This window comes from Amphiprion ocellaris, chromosome 9, assembly GCF_022539595.1.
Source record: "Amphiprion ocellaris isolate individual 3 ecotype Okinawa chromosome 9, ASM2253959v1, whole genome shotgun sequence".
NCBI classification, from domain to species: domain Eukaryota; kingdom Metazoa; phylum Chordata; class Actinopteri; family Pomacentridae; genus Amphiprion; species Amphiprion ocellaris.
This window is the reverse complement of record NC_072774.1, coordinates 653,953-670,898: the sequence shown is the minus strand read 5'-3', so window position 1 is coordinate 670,898 and position 16,946 is coordinate 653,953. Positions and strand designations below refer to the sequence as shown.

Genomic DNA, 16,946 nt, shown 5'->3' with positions numbered 1-16,946 from the left:
TTGAACAAGATATTGATCCCGAATACAATTTTCTTAATAACTTAAATATCAACTGTCAATACTACTCTGATGATCAGTTTAACAAAATCACAAAATTAGATAAGGGAATGTCAATTATTCATTTCAATAGTAGGAGTCTGTATGCAAACTTTGAAAGCATCAAAAACTACTTGAAACAACTAAGCAAGCCATTCCAGGTGATTGCCATATCTGAGACCTGGCTCAGCAAGGATAAGGGTGCAGATTTTGATTTGAAGGGATATGAACTGAATTATGTAAATAGGAAAAATTAAAAAGGTGGGGGAGTGGCCTTGTATGTAGATAAAGGATTAAATTACAAAATAGTGAATAATATGAAAACTGATATTGATGATGTGATGGAAATTATTACCGCAGAAATCTACTCGGAAAAAAAGAATGTATTAGTGAGCTGTGTCTACAGAGCACTGGGCTCCAATGTCGAAACATTTAAAAACAATATAGAAAACATGTTTGACAAGACTAATCATAAAGCTGTCTTCATCTGTGGAGACTTCAGCTTAGATCTTCTTAACCCAAATAAGCATAAACCAACTGCTGAGTTTATTGATGTTCAGCATGAGCTTTTTCCGGCTTATCACCAAACCAAGCCGAATAACCTCTTACTCTGCAACCCTAATTGACAATATATTCACAAATAGTATGGATAGCAGCTTAAAAAGCGGCTTACTGATATTTGACATCAGTGACCACTTGCCGGTTTTTGCATTATATAATTGTGGCTTTAAGTACAAGGATGTAAAACGGATCATATATAGGAGAGTGTGAACAGATGAAGCTATAAACAAATTTAGAAATGCATTGCAAATACAAAACTGGGAAAAAGTGCTTAACGAGACAGATACAAACAGAGCATACGCATCATTCCTGAGCACATTCAAATCCCTATATGATGAATACTGTTTCTTAAAAGAATGCATCCAGAAAAATGAAGACAGATAGATCTTGGATGACAAAGGGACAACAGAATGCATGTAAAAAGAAGAATTTGTTGTATAAAGAATTCATTAAACTCAGAACTGTAGAAGCAGAAAGCAAATACAAAAGGTACAAAAACAAATTGACTAATATTCTGAGGAAATGCAAAAAAGATTATTATCAGAAAATCTTAACTGATAATAAAAATAATATCAGAGGCATGTGGAATACGTTAAATAATATTATCAGGAAGGGATCAACACACATAAATTACCCTCAGTATTTCAAAGACAATGACAATACTATAAACAATCTGGATGATGTGGTAAACAGGTTTAATAGCTTCTTTGTAAATGTGGGATCGAAATTAGTGGACGAAATTGTTAGTCCACAGTCAGAGGGCGAGACAATTGCTGCGGAGCTGCAACACAACAACCCAAAATCAATCTTCTTGAATGCTGTAGACGAAAGAGAAATTATTAACATTGTTAACAAATGTAATAACAAAAGGTCTACAGACTGTAACGACATTGATATGGCTTTAATCAAGAAAGCCATTGATACAATTGTAAAACCCTTAACTTGTATCTGTAATTTATCTTTCAAAACAGGTATATTCCCAAGCCAAATGAAAACTGCCAAAGTCATCCCTATATATAAAACTGAAGAGAAAAATCAATTTACCAATTACAGACCGATATCGCTACTTCCCCAATTCTCAAAAATATTAGAAAAATTGTTTAACAGATTGGATAATTTTATTGAAAAGCATGAGCTGCTGGCTGAGACTCAGTATGGTTTTAGGTCAAATAGAGCTACATCCATGGCATTGATGGAAGTAGTTGAACACATTACCACTTCTCTTGACAATAAAGAAATGCCTATAGGTATATTTATTGATTTTAAAAAAAGCATTTGACACTATTAACCATGATCTACTATTCAAAAAACTGGAAAGGTATGGGATCAGAGGAGTTGTGTTATACTGGCTGAGAAGCTACTTGACTAATAGGCAACAGTTCGTACAGATAGGGGATTCCAAATCAAATTGCTTAAATATAACTTGCGGAGTCCCACAGGGGTCTGTTCTAGGTCCAAAACTTTTTATTTTATATATAAATGACATATGTAGGGTATCGCATCTCTTAAAATTTGTGTTATTTGCAGACGACACCAATATCTTCTGTAAAGGGGACAATCTGCAACAGCTCTTGGAGGTAGTCATGACAGAAATGAGCAAACTGAAAACTTGGTTTGACTTGAATAAATTATCATTAAATTTAAATAAAACTAAATTTATGCTGTTTGGAAAAAACATCAGTGCACAGGCAAATATAATGATAAACAATGTTCACATAGAAAGAGTGTATGAGTATAAATTTTGGGGTGTTGTTCTAGATCACAAAATCTGCTGGAAACCCCATATTGAATATGTTAGAGCAAAGGTAGCATGGAGTATTGGTGTGATGGGGATGGCAAGGCACGTGTTGAATGAGAGAGCTCTGTATATTTTGTATAATTCACTGGTGTTACCGTATTTCAATTATTGTTTGGAAGTCTGGGGAAACACATACAGGACCACCTTACAGCCCCTAACCATACTCCAGAAAAGAGCCATACGGATCATTAGCAATGTCGGTTATTTTGACCATACTAACACACTATTTTCAAAATTAAACACACTAAAATTAAAAGACCTGGTTGACTTTAGAACTGCGATGATGATGTATAGAGCAAGAAACAAACTGTTACCTGTAAACCTACAGAGGTTGTTTCAGGACAGAGTAGAGGAATATCACTTCAGAGGGATATTGAAGTTTAAGCAGTGTTATGCCAGGACCACTTTGACAAGTATGTGCATTTCGATGGAGGCCGTTTTGTGGAACAGTCTGGATGAGGGAATCAAACAATGTAGGAACACATACCAATTTTTAAAAAATTACAAAAAATATATCATTGAAAAGTACATAAATGAGGAAATATGATTTTTTTTTCTTTTTTCTCCCTTCACACCTTATTTTAATTAAAGAAAAGATGAATGTCAAACAGCGCTAAAAGATCTTGTTTCTTTGCATTATTCATATTCTGTTCAGCACTTTAGTGGGACTCAGACATGTATTTTCCTCAAGAATCCTATTTTTTTTTTCTTTTTTTGGACTTTGCTATTTTGTTGAAAGGGGTGGGACTTGACAAGCCACGGCTTCTCCTACTCCTTTTCGAATAAGACAGTTATGTCAATGTTCTTTTGTTTATATTGTTTTGCTTTGTTCTGTTTTTTTATTATTATTATTATTATTATTATTAGTATTTTTGTTGTTGTTTCTTTTTGTTGTGGACCTTTGTATTGTTTTACTTATTCGAAATAAACATTTTAAAAAAAACTGTCATTAAAATGGACTTTAAATTTAGCTTCAACATGAGATAAAAACATTTACTTTCATTATTGATATTGTCCAGTTTTAATAAAGTTCATGCTACTTTTATAAAATGATGAAAGTGAATAAATTGTATTTCTGTGATCTGTGTTTGATTTCTGTCTTTTCTCCTGTCATCCAGATGTTCAGAGGGAGATGATGCCACATCTGGTCCAGCTGATGGAAGGTCTTGAAGTTCTCTGACTGGCCTGGACTGAAGATGGTCGTCTCACTGGATTTAAGGTTCAGATGCTCAGTAACAAACTCCACCAATGAGCCAACAGGGAAGCTTTAGGTTTATTAAATGTTGCTATGAAGGTTTCACTGTTTTTCTTTGTGAATGCAATGTGCTCCAACTGAAACTTGAATTAGAACTTAGAAGTAAATCCTTCCATCTGAAAGGATTTAGTTTCATTAATAACCCCATAACATTCTAATTTTTATTCCAGTCTTGGTTGGAAATAGAATCTCTGTATTGATTCAGGTAAAAACTGAACTTCACAGCATGTTGGAGCAAAACAACCAGATGAAAACTGTGATGGTGTTGGATTGTCAGACCGTAATGTTGCAGCTCAAAGTAGCTTTTCTAGCTCAGTTCATTCTGACATTCAGCTATGAATCAACACAGCAAATGGTGATCCATGCTGTGGAAGTCTCACATCTCCTGATTTAATGGAGCTGCTTTGCACTTTTTACACTGTTTATTCACCAACTCTTTATTTAATAAAAGTCCCATCTAGTATCAAACAGCTAGAAGTAAGGAAAATGATACCTCTAATCAAAAATAAAAATGGAGACGCAATAACAGACCCTACTGAAATAAATAAGGAATTCAGACAGTACTATGAGAAACTATATGAATCCCAAATAACATATGACCTGAGGGCCGAAAATAGGTTCTTGGACAAACTGAGGATTCCTACCGTCTCAGAGGAGTTTGAGGAAAAGTTAGAGGGCAATCTTAATGAAGAGGAAATAAGTAAAGCTATTGATAGCATGAAATCTGGTAAAATGTCAGGACCAGATGGACTCCCAATGGACATATACAAGAAATTTAAAGCCAAGTTATTGAAACCACTGATGGAAATGTATTTGGAAGCATTTTATAATGGCAGTTTGCCAAAATCAATGACAGGTGCACTAATAACATTGCTACCAAAACCTGGGAAGCCCAATGATAGATGTGAAAACATGAGGCCTATAAGTTTGTTGAATTCTGATCTCAAAATTTTGTGCAAAATCTTGGCAGGAAGATTACAGCAGACTTTACCTAGTATTATGCATAGAGATCAAAATGGGTTCATTCTAGGACGGCAAGGATGTCACAATGTTAGAAGGGTCTATAATGTTATCCAAAACTCCTACAGTATCTTAGACGGAGCCCTGTTCTCATTGGATGCCAAAAAGGCATTTGATAAGGTGGAGTGGCCTTATCTTTTTAATGTATTGAAAAGATTTGGATATGGCACTAATTTCTTAAAATTGATTAAAATATTGTATACAAATCCTACAGCAGAAATTTTAACAAATAAAAATGTATCACAACCAATCACAATCAACAGAGGATGTCGACAGGGATGCCCCCTATCACCATTACTGTTTACTTTAGCTATCGAGCCATTGGCAATAGCTGTACGCACAAACCAAGAAATAATTGGAATGAAGATCTGCCATGCAGAACATAAGATAGCACTCTTTTCAGATGATGTAATTCTGTTTATTACACATCTCAATAAATCTATCCCTGCGCTGCTGGAGTTGATAAAAGCATTTAGTGACATCTCGGGATACACGATTAATAATGACAAATCTTCCATTATGCTACTTGATGATAAAGAGAGGGAAAACCTATCTAGAGAAGTTTCCCAATTTAAAGTGGTAGAACAGGTCACTTATCTGGGCATAGAAATTACAACCAACCTAGCCTCAATTACTAAGGTAAATTATGAACCCCTACTGGAAGAAATCACTGAATTAATCAATAGATGGATGCCCCTGCCGTTGTCATTGATTGGCAGAAGCAATGTTATTAAAATGACCATCCTCCCAAAGATATTGTACATATTTCAGAACGTACCACTCTCACCACCCAGTGATTTTTTTTTTTTAACAACATCCAAAAATTATTTGTAGGATTTCTATGGAGAAAGAGAAGAGCCAGAATTTGATTAACTTTATTACATCTACCTTACAATAAAGGGGGTTTAAAGTGCCCAAACATAACTTTGTATTACTGGGGAGCACAGTTACGGTCTATTAAATTCTATTTTGCAACAAAAGATGTCCCACAGTGAAAAGAAATGGAGTCGGAATGTTTAAGTTTGCCTTTGCCCTCATATTTATACTCGGACACATTAAGGAATCTAATGAAACGGACTGCCAATCCAATGGTTAAAAACATGGTTAAGATCTGGTTTGAAGTGAAGAAGTTTATTAGGGAACCTGAGGTACTATCTCAATATAGTCCAATCTGGGGAAACCATCGTTTTACACCAGGGAAAGCAGATGCTGTATTTCGACAATGGGCATTAAAAGGGTTAAAAAATATTACAGATTTGTATTTGCCCGGGTCAGACAGCATGATGTCCTTTGAAGAAATAAAACGTAAATATGATATAGACAAAAAATACTTTTTTAAATTTCTTCAGCTTAGAAGCTTTATCAGAACCAGCCAAAACAATGTTTTAACCAGGCCCCCAATGTCTAACCTGGAAAAAATTATGTCGAAAAGTAACTTAAATAAAGGGGTTATATCAGAACTATATAATCTATTGGTGTCCAGTTTAACTGAAACTTCAGATAAAAAACGGAAAGAATGGAGGGAAGATCTAAAAATGGACCTAACATTAGAAGACTGGGAACTGACTTGCACCAAAGCCATAAATACCCGTTTCAAACTGCTACAATACAAATGGTTAATGAGAACATATATTACGCCAGTTAAATTAAATAAGTTCAACAGCAACATTCCAGATTTGTGTGTAAAATGTAATGAGGCAAAGGGAACTCTATGCCATTGTATGTGGGATTGCCCAAAGGTTAAAAAATTCTGGGGGGAGGTTAAACAAACAATAGAAAATATTATTTCTAAAACTGTATCAATGAATCCTGCCCATTTTATTTTGGGACTTTATCCAAAACGACATAACTATACCAGGAGAGAGCGTATAGTCATAGATTCAAGCCTCCTGCATGCAAAAAAATTAATTGCACTCTTTTGGAAAAAATCTTGCATACCAAGACTAGTAGACTGGGTGAGGCAGATGTTATTAACCTTTCCTCTAGAGACAGTGACATATGTACGAAAAGGGAGACAAGATTTGTTTGAGAAAGCGTGGGGACCCTTTGTTGCTTTTGTAAAATCCATAAATTTAGCAGATGACAGTGATGGGGTGGAATAAACAGTTGTGATGTAAATGCCGTGGAACTACCAGAATGAGAGGAATGATAAGATTACCTGCTGTTCTGTATGAAGTACTGTATCTACGCATTACGTGTCTGAGAAGATGTATGTTATTCCTTTTTTCCTTTTTAAGTTTTTCTTTTTCTTTTTTATTTATTTATTTATTTTTTGCTTTATATATAATAATCTGTTTAATATGCAAATGCCACACTATGGCTAAAAATATTTGCATAACTGAGTAAGACTTGAAATGTATACTGCAATGCATATATGTACCTGCATACAAAAACTGTCAATAAATATATTGTTTAAAAAAAAAAAAAAAAAAAAAAGTCCCATCTAGTTTTTAAGAGGAATGTGATGTTTTAATTTCTCTGTGAATAACTGCAGTCTAATGGAACAGCTGGAATTGTAACATCTGTCCTGATATTGATCATGAATTATTGATCAGAATACTTATGGTCAGCAGTCATCCCTGAAGTTTTACATTAAAATCTTTACTTGTGTTGTGAACTTTGGTAAGAAGCAGAAACTTTAGCGTTGCCATGGATACATGGGTGTTAAATTCTGTCCATGTTTCCATTTTGGGAAATTCAGTCCAGCAGATGAATTTGTTTTTACTGCCAGCTACATTCAGTTTGAGATATTAAGAATAAATAAATGTGCATAATGTGGAAATGAACAGATTTTATTTTTATTTATTCCTACAGCTGGTGCTGGTAAAGTTCCAGAATGTGCAGGAATTTAGTCTCACAATCACAGACAATAAATATTATCTGAAAGTTGGGTTATTGATGTTTATCAGCACAATACAAAAAGATTAATGTTAGAAATATTCCAGTTAAGACTCTAGAATATCATGATTTATGTAAATTTACCTCAATAATATGAATGTTCAGGTTAAGATTGTGCAGTGATATTTATTATGTAAGTTTAGCTGATTAAAGTTTATGACTCTGCACTACAATATTATTTATTATTTAAATTGACATCATTATTATAATATTTAGGGTCAGACCCTACAGTAATGAGATTAAGAAATCAAATATTCTATAAAATGTAAATACACTGAACTAATTTGGATATATTTAAGTGAGACTCTACAATGTTATTTGACACAAATCTATCTAAATCAACATTTTAATCATTTTTACTCCCAACATTTACTGGACTGATTTAAATATTAAAATCACTCCTTTCTAATCCTCTGCTGTACGTTCAAACCTGATGCCTTAAATAGAAACAAGTATCTGATTGAAGGAACTTCTGCAGAGTCCTGGTTCCAGAACATGATGATAGAATTATAGACAAACTTTAACAAAAGCTGCCTGAGAGTCTACAGGTTTTTATGTTAGATTTCTTCAGTAATTTAATGAGAGTTATCAGCAAAAATCAAGTGTTCATTTGATGAACTTCATTTCCTGCAACATCCAGAATTGGAGCTCATATCTTTGGCAGCTGTAAAGTTTCTGCTCCTTCAAAGTTCACAACACAATGAATGAATTCCTAAAACACTCTCAATGCTGGAGAGCGTTTGATGCTGAAGCAGTGATCAGTTTTTCTGTTTCTTCTCTGGAGATGCACAATGAGGGACGTCTGCAGAGACTGAGAAAGAGTCTCACCACATCCTGACATGAGGAAAAAGACTTTATTGAAGACTAGAATGAGAAAAACTATCAGACAGCAGACGGCTGCATTCAAGGTGAGATCTGAATATTTGATCTGGAACAGGAATTCAATAACGGCAGCATGAGCTTCATTTCAGTCTGTAGCTGCTGAATTCATGGATGAATCATCTGGCACTAGAGAGGAAGACCATCAAACATCCACGTCAGCTGATGGAGGTCCAAGAGTCTCACCCAACAAACAACCTACAGAGTGAAGACCTCCAACCTGATTGGACGGCCTCCTATTCAGCCACGTGTGAACAAATGCCTCTAAGCTGATTTGTTTTCTAAAATCTAGTTTGAATCCTAATCTATGCCTGTGTGTTTGCTTCTTTACACCGCTGTTAAAAGTTTGGGCTGTTAGATTGTTCCAGATAAGACAAGTACAAGATTCTTCAGAGCTGTTCTACCACGAGCCTGACAGGAAGAACTCCAATATACCAATAAACTCACCTTTTAGGTCTATATTGGAGGATTTTAGGTGGAATTTTCTTCCAAACCATCTTTTAGTCTACATTTAAGGATGTTTAGGATGGTATATTCTTCCAAACCAACTTCTCAGGTCTACATTTCAGGTGGAATATTCCTCCATACTAACTTTTTTGGTCTACATTGAAGGATTTTTTCTAAACCACCCTTTGGGGTCTATATTTGAGGTTTTAGGTGGAATATTCCTTTTAACCAGCCCCTCAGGTCTCTTTGAGGATTTTGGATGGAATACTCAGTTAAACCAACATTTTAGGTGCATGTCCAAGGATTTTTGGTGGAATGTTCCTTTAAGGTGGATGTGTGAGGACCTTGTAGGTGGAATACTTCCTGAAACCAACCTTTTAGGTCAACATTCAAAGATTTAAGGTGGAATATTCCTTTAAACCAACCTAAATTTCATGTTTTGATCATTATCAAGTGAGAAACCTCAATCCAGACTCCTCATAATGACGTTTGAGATTTATGCTGCTGTTATTTGTTTAGTCCAGACTAAATGACAGAAATCCACAACTGTAATTTTATTTCAGGACTCGGTTATTAAATGTCAAAACAATCCATGTGACTCTAAAAACTCAGCAGCTTTACAAACTCTAAGATTAAACTCTCCACAAGGATCCAAAATAAGTTGGACTTCTACATGAGAGCTTTAATTATTCTTCATCTACTTCCTGAAAAGATTGGACAATAAAAAAAGACAAAAACTAATATTTTCAGCTGAACTAAAGACAGACTGTGATTTTTCTGCTCACATGCTGTGTTGTTGTAAACTTCCTCTTTCAAATAAATATCCTCCTAACCCCCTGGAAACCAGTGTTTGTCCTGTTTTTGTGTTGCTCCTCAGCAACCCTAGACAGTCGGGTCCTAATGTTTTTTGAGCAACACACCATACTATGACGTTTTTACAATGATGGTTCTACTATGGAACCAGTTTGACATGTTCAGGTGTTCTTTGTGTGAAAACTCAGAGATTTCAGGGATCAGAAGGTGGTTTTCAACTTTCTTTGTTAACTTTCTGCTTCAACTTTAAACTAAATTTACTTCACTAAGCCAGCCCTCTGGACTTCCAGGAAGCTGTGTTCCTATTGGCTGTCCAGGTGGCTGCTTGGTGTTATCAGGAACACCTGAGCAGCTCAGTGTCTTCCTGCTTTATTTAGCTGCAGGCAAAAATTTCCTCTGGTTCTCTTCACCACAGAACTGGGTTTGGTTCCTTTGCTTTAGTTTGTTCTTTAGGCGTTGGCTTGCAGCTTCCAGCAGTAAAATCATCTTTAATGTGTTTCTTGGTGTGTTTTAGGGCTTTGTACTGAATAGTTGTCTTGGTAAATGTGGTTCTTTAGCCACAGTTAGAACATTGTGCTAATGTGTGCAGTGATTAGTGGATTTGATGCAGCTGAGTTGTGTCTTTATCTTGGCTGTAGTGAGTCTTCAGAGGTTTTTGGTCAGACACATTCTGTATTCTTGTTTGAGAACCAACGTTGGTTGTCCAGAAGGTAAGAGTTCCTGTCCTGATTCTCTGTTCTCAGAGGTTCTCTGGTAGGCTGCAGGAGACTTTAGTGTTTGGGTTGTAGTAGTTTGGTTTTTGTACGGTTTCATTTGGACGACTATCTTGAGGCCCCTCCATGTGGTTTAGTGAGGTTTTCTGGAACAGTTCTACAAAGCAACCTGCAGCAGAAGAGACTTTGAGAGTTTTTAGGAAGTTCTGGAGAGCAGACTTTAGAGCAGCAGAAACATTTGTCAGCAGTTTGAGCAGGAGAAGGTGAGCTTCAGAGTAGAAATGAGAGAAACCTTCTTGATCCGTGTGGTGAGGTCCTGTACCAAGAGTTTGAGCAGGTTGTGAAGAGTCTGTAGTTCTTTGGTCTGAAAGCACAAGAAAAGTCGACTCATTAAAAGAGAAAACAGGAGATATTGTTGGTTCTTCTGTCACTCTGCAGTTTCCTTAGACTGAATATCAAGTTTATATTTTAAATGATTTCCCATGTGAGCCCAAGAAGATTTCAATAAACTCCCTCCATCCCCTGGACACAACATATTTTGTTACCATGTTAAATCTTTTTTTAAAAATATGTTTTTGGGTTTTAATCATAGTTTTAGCAGTTTTTTCTCTTTGCTTGTTTAGTTTTGTCATCTGTGTGAAAGATGCTAAACAAATAAAGCTGAATTGATAAACTGAATAACTGACTAACTCATGATTGTGACAACAGAAGTATTTTCATTGTGATGTAAAGGTTTGTTTCATTTTCAAGGTTGGGGTTAAAATCTTGACAGAAAAAAAAGATTAAAGAAATAAACTACATTAAAAAAAATTGGTATCAAACTTTTAAAAAGAAAATTAAACATTAAATACAATTAAATGATATTAAACAGGCAAAATATTGAATTAGATTATTACACAGACGCTACAAAATATGTAATTATGAAAATAAAATTTTTTGAACAAAAATATTAAACATTAAAGATGGAATATTTTAGATAATTAAACATTTAAAAATACAATTAAACAAGAATATTAAACATTTAAAAATACTAAACATTTAATTAGATTATTAAACCTTTGAAAAGACAAAACATTTAATTACAAAATGTAATCTTTAATTAGAATACTAAATCTTAAAGACAATAAAACTTTGAATAGGAATTAAACAGAGAATACAATGAAGCATTTAAAAAGAAAATTAAACATTAAAAGGTGGTAAAACATTTAAAAAGAAAAACCTTAAAGATTTACTGGAAAAAATAAACACGGGGAAAGAAAAGGACATTTTTCAAACAAGCCGATAAAACATTTGAAGAAACAACAATTAAACATTAAAAAGACAAAACATTTGGAAATCAAATCAGACATTAGAAAAGAATAAAAGGTGAGAAAAGAGCAAAACTAAACATTTAAGAAGAATCAAACTAAAGACAAAACGTTTGAAAAGACACCAGTTAAACTTTAGAAGATCAAATTAAACAGAAGAGACAATAAAACAATGAAAAGAGCAAAACAGATAAAAGTCTTAAAGCATTTTCTAGTCTGAAATGAAAACATCAAGTTGTTTCTTCAAACATTTCCTCTTTCTATGTTCTTGGTTTGATTGTGGACAGATTTACTAAGAACTCATTTCAGAAAACTGCTTTCCAGATAAAGTCTAATAGTAGTTGAAGGCATCGATCAAACTAATGTTACCTTCTGATCTCCACAAACTTTACTATTCAGTGAAGAGAATCAAAGTTTGGTGAGGATTTCTAAAGAACCCACAGGTGAAGGTCTGAGAAGAACTCAGATGGATGATCTAAATGTGAAATCAAGACTCATGGTCACAAGTTTTAAGGCTTCTGTTAACCAGAAAGTTCAAACTAACAGAGAAGTACTGAGAAACTTTTAAAACTTCAGTCCTCAGAGTGTCTGAATGTTCAAACTACCAGAGAAGTACTGAGAAACTTTTAAAACTTCAGCCCTCAGACTGTCTAAAGGTTCAAACTAACAGAGAACTACTCAAGAACTTTAAGGTTTTCAGTCCTCAGACTGTCTGAAGGTTCAAACTAACAGAGAACTACTCAAGAACTTTAAGGTTTTCAGTCCTCAGACTGTCTGAAGGCTCAAACTAACAGAGAACTACTCAGGAACTTAGAAGATATCAGTCCTTGGACTGTCTGAAAGTTCAATCTAACAGAGAACTACTGTGGGACTTAGAAAATTTCAGCCCTCAGACTGTGTGAAAGCTCAGGTCCTGAGGACTCGGGAGGTGTGGAGGCTTTGGAAAGTCTTGGAACTGAGGGTTCCACCCTCCAGCACAAAGGCTGAAGTCCCACCTCCTGAGAAAAACGGTCGAGTCGAGACTCGAGTTAAAAAAAAAACTCGAAAACGACAAAAAATAGATGATAAATGCGCAAAAAAAAGAAGAATTAGTATCTGAGCGAGTAGCTCAGGAGGATAAGAGGATAGACTACCAAGCGGAAGGTCGCAGGATCGAGACCCACCACTGGCACTTTTCTTTCTTTGTCTTTGTCAGGATTGTGAGAAAAATTTAAGAAGTGTCTGGTCTTGAACCAGCGACCTGCAGCTCCATAGGCAAATCCTTAACTCACTGAGCTACAGATCAGATACAAAGAAATAAATTCGTCGTCCCTTTGGCATCGTAGTTCCTCAAGTGACCACATGGGTGGAGCCAAGGCGGAGTCTGGGTGGAGTCAGGGCGGAGAGTAGGCGGGGAGGTGGGTGGCGGCCTTCCCCCCTCTACTCCCCCACCTCCCCCCACCACCCACCACACCTTCCCCCACCCCACGAGTTCTTCCAGTCTCCACAGGTTTTCCCGAGTTTCTGGAGTTTCCAGGTCGGAGGCAGAACAAGTTGTCATGAAGAGGTGTTGAAGTCGGCCAGGATGGACTGACTTTTTACAGCGACTAGAAGGAAGACCACTAGAAGAGCAGGTCTTTAACCACCATCCATAAAATCCATGGAGTCGCTCCAGAGAAATGAAGGAAGGTCAACTTTTATAAACCTCCATCCACATGTTCAACTTCATATCTTTACTTGGACATTTTTAGCACCACAAACCTTTAGTATTGCACTTTATTATCATTTATTAGCACTTTCATGGAATCCACCAGCAGATTTAGTTTTTGTTGACAATCTTTATTCTTGTCGTCGTGAGACTGCAGTATTTAAAACTCTTCCTTCTATTCGACCTCATGTTTATTAGTTTTAGTGGAGAAAGTTATTTGAATTGTCCATTAGTCTCTTAAAAACCAAATAATAAATTGGATTAGTCAAGAGCTTTAAATTTCTTACTTTGTCATATTTTAAATATGACAAAAAATATTAAAATAAAGCGTCTTGAGACAATTTGACCTGCAATTGGTATTATATAAATTGTGTGTATCTTGTAATGTTGGAGTAATTCAGCCATATATGTTGGAAAACACATTTTCTTTGTCCATTAATCTGTTGATTGTTTTCTCCACTAATTCATTTCTTGTTTTGGTTTATAAAATGTCAAACCCAAATATATTCAGTTTACTGTCATAAAAACCAAAAAGATTTACATTCATGATGCAGGAATCAGGCAGTTTTTCACTTTTTATCTTAGTTTAGTCAGAAAGATAGTTGATAATGTGTGAATTGTTGCAGCTTGTGAGCCGTAAAAGGTTTTAATCTTTGGGGCCGAGTGTCAGAAAACATTTAGAAACCAACATCAACAAAACACCCAACAAAGATTTGAACATCATTAAAGGGAAATCCAACTTTTGCATGACAACGTCTAATTAAAGGACATTTATTTCCAATGTAAATGTGTGATATTTATCCTCTGGAGCTTTCTCTTCACATCGTCTTCCACCTGGACTGGTTTGGTCGGGAGCATGTGCAACAAACATTTGAAAAACTGCACTTTAACATCAATGAATGACACTGAAATTTAATCTTTACATAAATGAGACTGAGTCTGGATGTGCTGCTCTGTCATTAACTCCTAAGTTTAGGGAAAGTTCAAACAAAAGAGGACAGTTCAGATAAGACTTGGGAATGAGCTTATTCTGAACAAACATCTCAGACTTTCTGAGCTTCAGCACCTCTAGCAAGATATTTTAACAACAAGCAACTCAAGAGATCCAGAAGTTGGAGAGAGTTAGCTTTAGCTGAGCCAAAGAACATGTGGGACGCTAACCTAGCAAACATTTCAGACTTTTCTCTGTGAATTCTGAGAAATAATTTCCTATTTAATGACAGAGCTACACATCTTAACTCAGTCTCATTAAAACAGACTGTAATTCAGTGTCATCCATCCATATTAAAGTGCAGTTACCCAAAATGTTTGTTGCATGAGCTCCAACAAAACCTGTCCAGGTAGAAGGCCACTTTGACAAACAGGAAGTGGAAGATTCCAAGCAGATTTATAGAAGGGGGAACTGGACTGTACTAAGTGTGGTCCAGTATAGAGGGGTGTTTTGTGGGTTTTTAAGGCTGATAATGATTATTAGTGAGACATTTGGAGTAGATATTCATTTGCAGTAAATGAAAGTATTTAAAATCTTGGAGTTAAACTTAGAACACAAACTCTAACAGAAAACTTTGTTGATACGTTTTTGTTTTGTTTACAGATGTTAAGTTAAAGGAGTTTTATTCGTGACGTATAACCAATCAAATCACTCCAGAAGACAGAGCGACCACAGGTAGATTAAGGTTCAGAGCCAAAGTAGCACCATTTTTAAATGTATTTATTACCGTAAATCAGTCAAAAATAAAATACTGATAATCAGTAAATCAGTCAGCCCAAAATTACTACAATTCTACAATGTATGTCTCTTTCCTTTGACTTGTTATTTGTACAATATACGATGTATATGATGGCGTTTTTTCATAGCAAAGGCTATACTATGATGTTTTCTAACAGACATACCATGCTACTCTGGTTGTTCTGGCTGCTGCACTCCTCCTCTGTTGTTTTCTGGATTGTACTCAGCTTCATGCCTTCGTCCACCAGGCCTCCGTTGAATCGTCCTGCCTGCCGTCTCTGGAACTGATGCTGGACTGGAACAGACCAAAGTACAGTCCAATCACGATGCCAGCTGCCTCTCAAAAGGCTCCTTCATCTGGCAGGTGGCGCCACTTCTTCTGAGGGGAAGCTGAGCTGGTCCAGCAGAACTTTGGAGATGTGTTCCAGTGGTTGGTGGATGTGTGGGGAGATAGAGAGGGACCTTTGAATTGTTCACAAAGGAAAACAGGAAACCCATTGGTAGTTTTAGTTTAGGGTGCAACTGCGGTGTGTTTTTGGGTTTTAAGAGGTGAACAGGAAGAGTTTTTTTCGTACTGATTATCTTTTACTTTGTTCCTGGTTGGAATGCCCATCAATGTCAACGTGAAGTTCACTTTTAGTTCTGTGTATTTATTTTTATTTTACTAACACCCATTTGCTTTTAACCCCCTCACATGTTGTGTTGTTGTAAACTCACTCTTTCAAATAAATAGTCGTCTAAATCTCTGGAAACCAGCGTTTGGACTGTTTTCTGTTGCTCCTCACCTACTTCAGACAGCCGGGACATAACAACGTTTTGTGGACTAAAAGCTATACTATGACGTTTTCATAGCGACATGCTATACTATGACGTTTTTAGAGCGACATGCTATACAATGACGTTTTTATAGCGACATGCTATACTATGAAGTTTTTATAGCGACATGCTATACTATGATGTTTTTATAGCGACATGCTATACAATGACATTTTTATAGCGACATGCTATACTCTGACGTTTTTAGAGCGACATGCTATACTATGATGTTTTTAGCTATAGCGTTTTTAGAGCGACATGCCATTGTAACGGGTGTGTGTGTGCGCCTCTGAAAATCTACCTTCACACCCGTTGTTATGTCCTGCGTTGTGTTCTTTTGTTTCTTGGTCGTGGCATAAATAAACAGACTGGCCTGTTGAATGTTGCTTAACAAACATTTATTCCCGTCTCTCTTCAACGTGAAAATGATGTATGTCAATCATGCGTCCATATTACCGCTCTGTCTCTCTTTAGCATGAAGATAACATCCATTAATCAAGCGTCCATACCGCTGCTCCGTCTTTCCTTTACGTGAAGACAATGTCCATTCATTTCGCGTCTATCTCCGATGTACAATGTCCATCCAGCTCATGTCCATCTTCACATAAAGAATCCATTCGGCCTGTCTGTTTTTCTCCCACGTCGTTCCGACGTCTTCTGTTTACCTCCGGCGCATATATGTGACATCATCCAAATGCGACCTCTTAAAGAGACAGTACTAATTCCAATAACAATGAAAAGTGAAATACATTTTAAACACAGAATAGGAAACATAATACAATTATTTACATTAATTTTTGGAAGTTGGTGGAATTTCATATGTGAAAATATATCTGTTATTTCAACCTGGTTACACTATACTATGATGTTTTTAGAGCGACATGCTATACTATGATGTTTTTAGAGCGACCTGCTATACGATGACGTTTTTAGAGCGACCTACAATACGATGACGTTTTTAGAGCGACCTGCTATACGATGACGTTT

General features: G+C 35.9%; 1 long non-coding RNA gene across 2 annotated transcripts; it reads right to left on the bottom strand.

The window, feature by feature from the left end:
* Positions 1–9,435: 9,435 nt before the first annotated feature.
* Positions 9,436–16,642, bottom strand: LOC129349727 (uncharacterized). Of its 2 annotated transcripts, none has more exons than XR_008602841.1 (3): positions 16,261–16,642; positions 15,308–15,605; positions 9,436–10,784 (listed from the first exon to the last, which is right to left on the bottom strand). It is a non-coding gene; the product is annotated as an uncharacterized LOC129349727 (long non-coding RNA). The 2 variants fall into 2 exon arrangements; XR_008602840.1 differs by having other exon boundaries at positions 16,469–16,639.
* Positions 16,643–16,946: the final 304 nt, after the last annotated feature.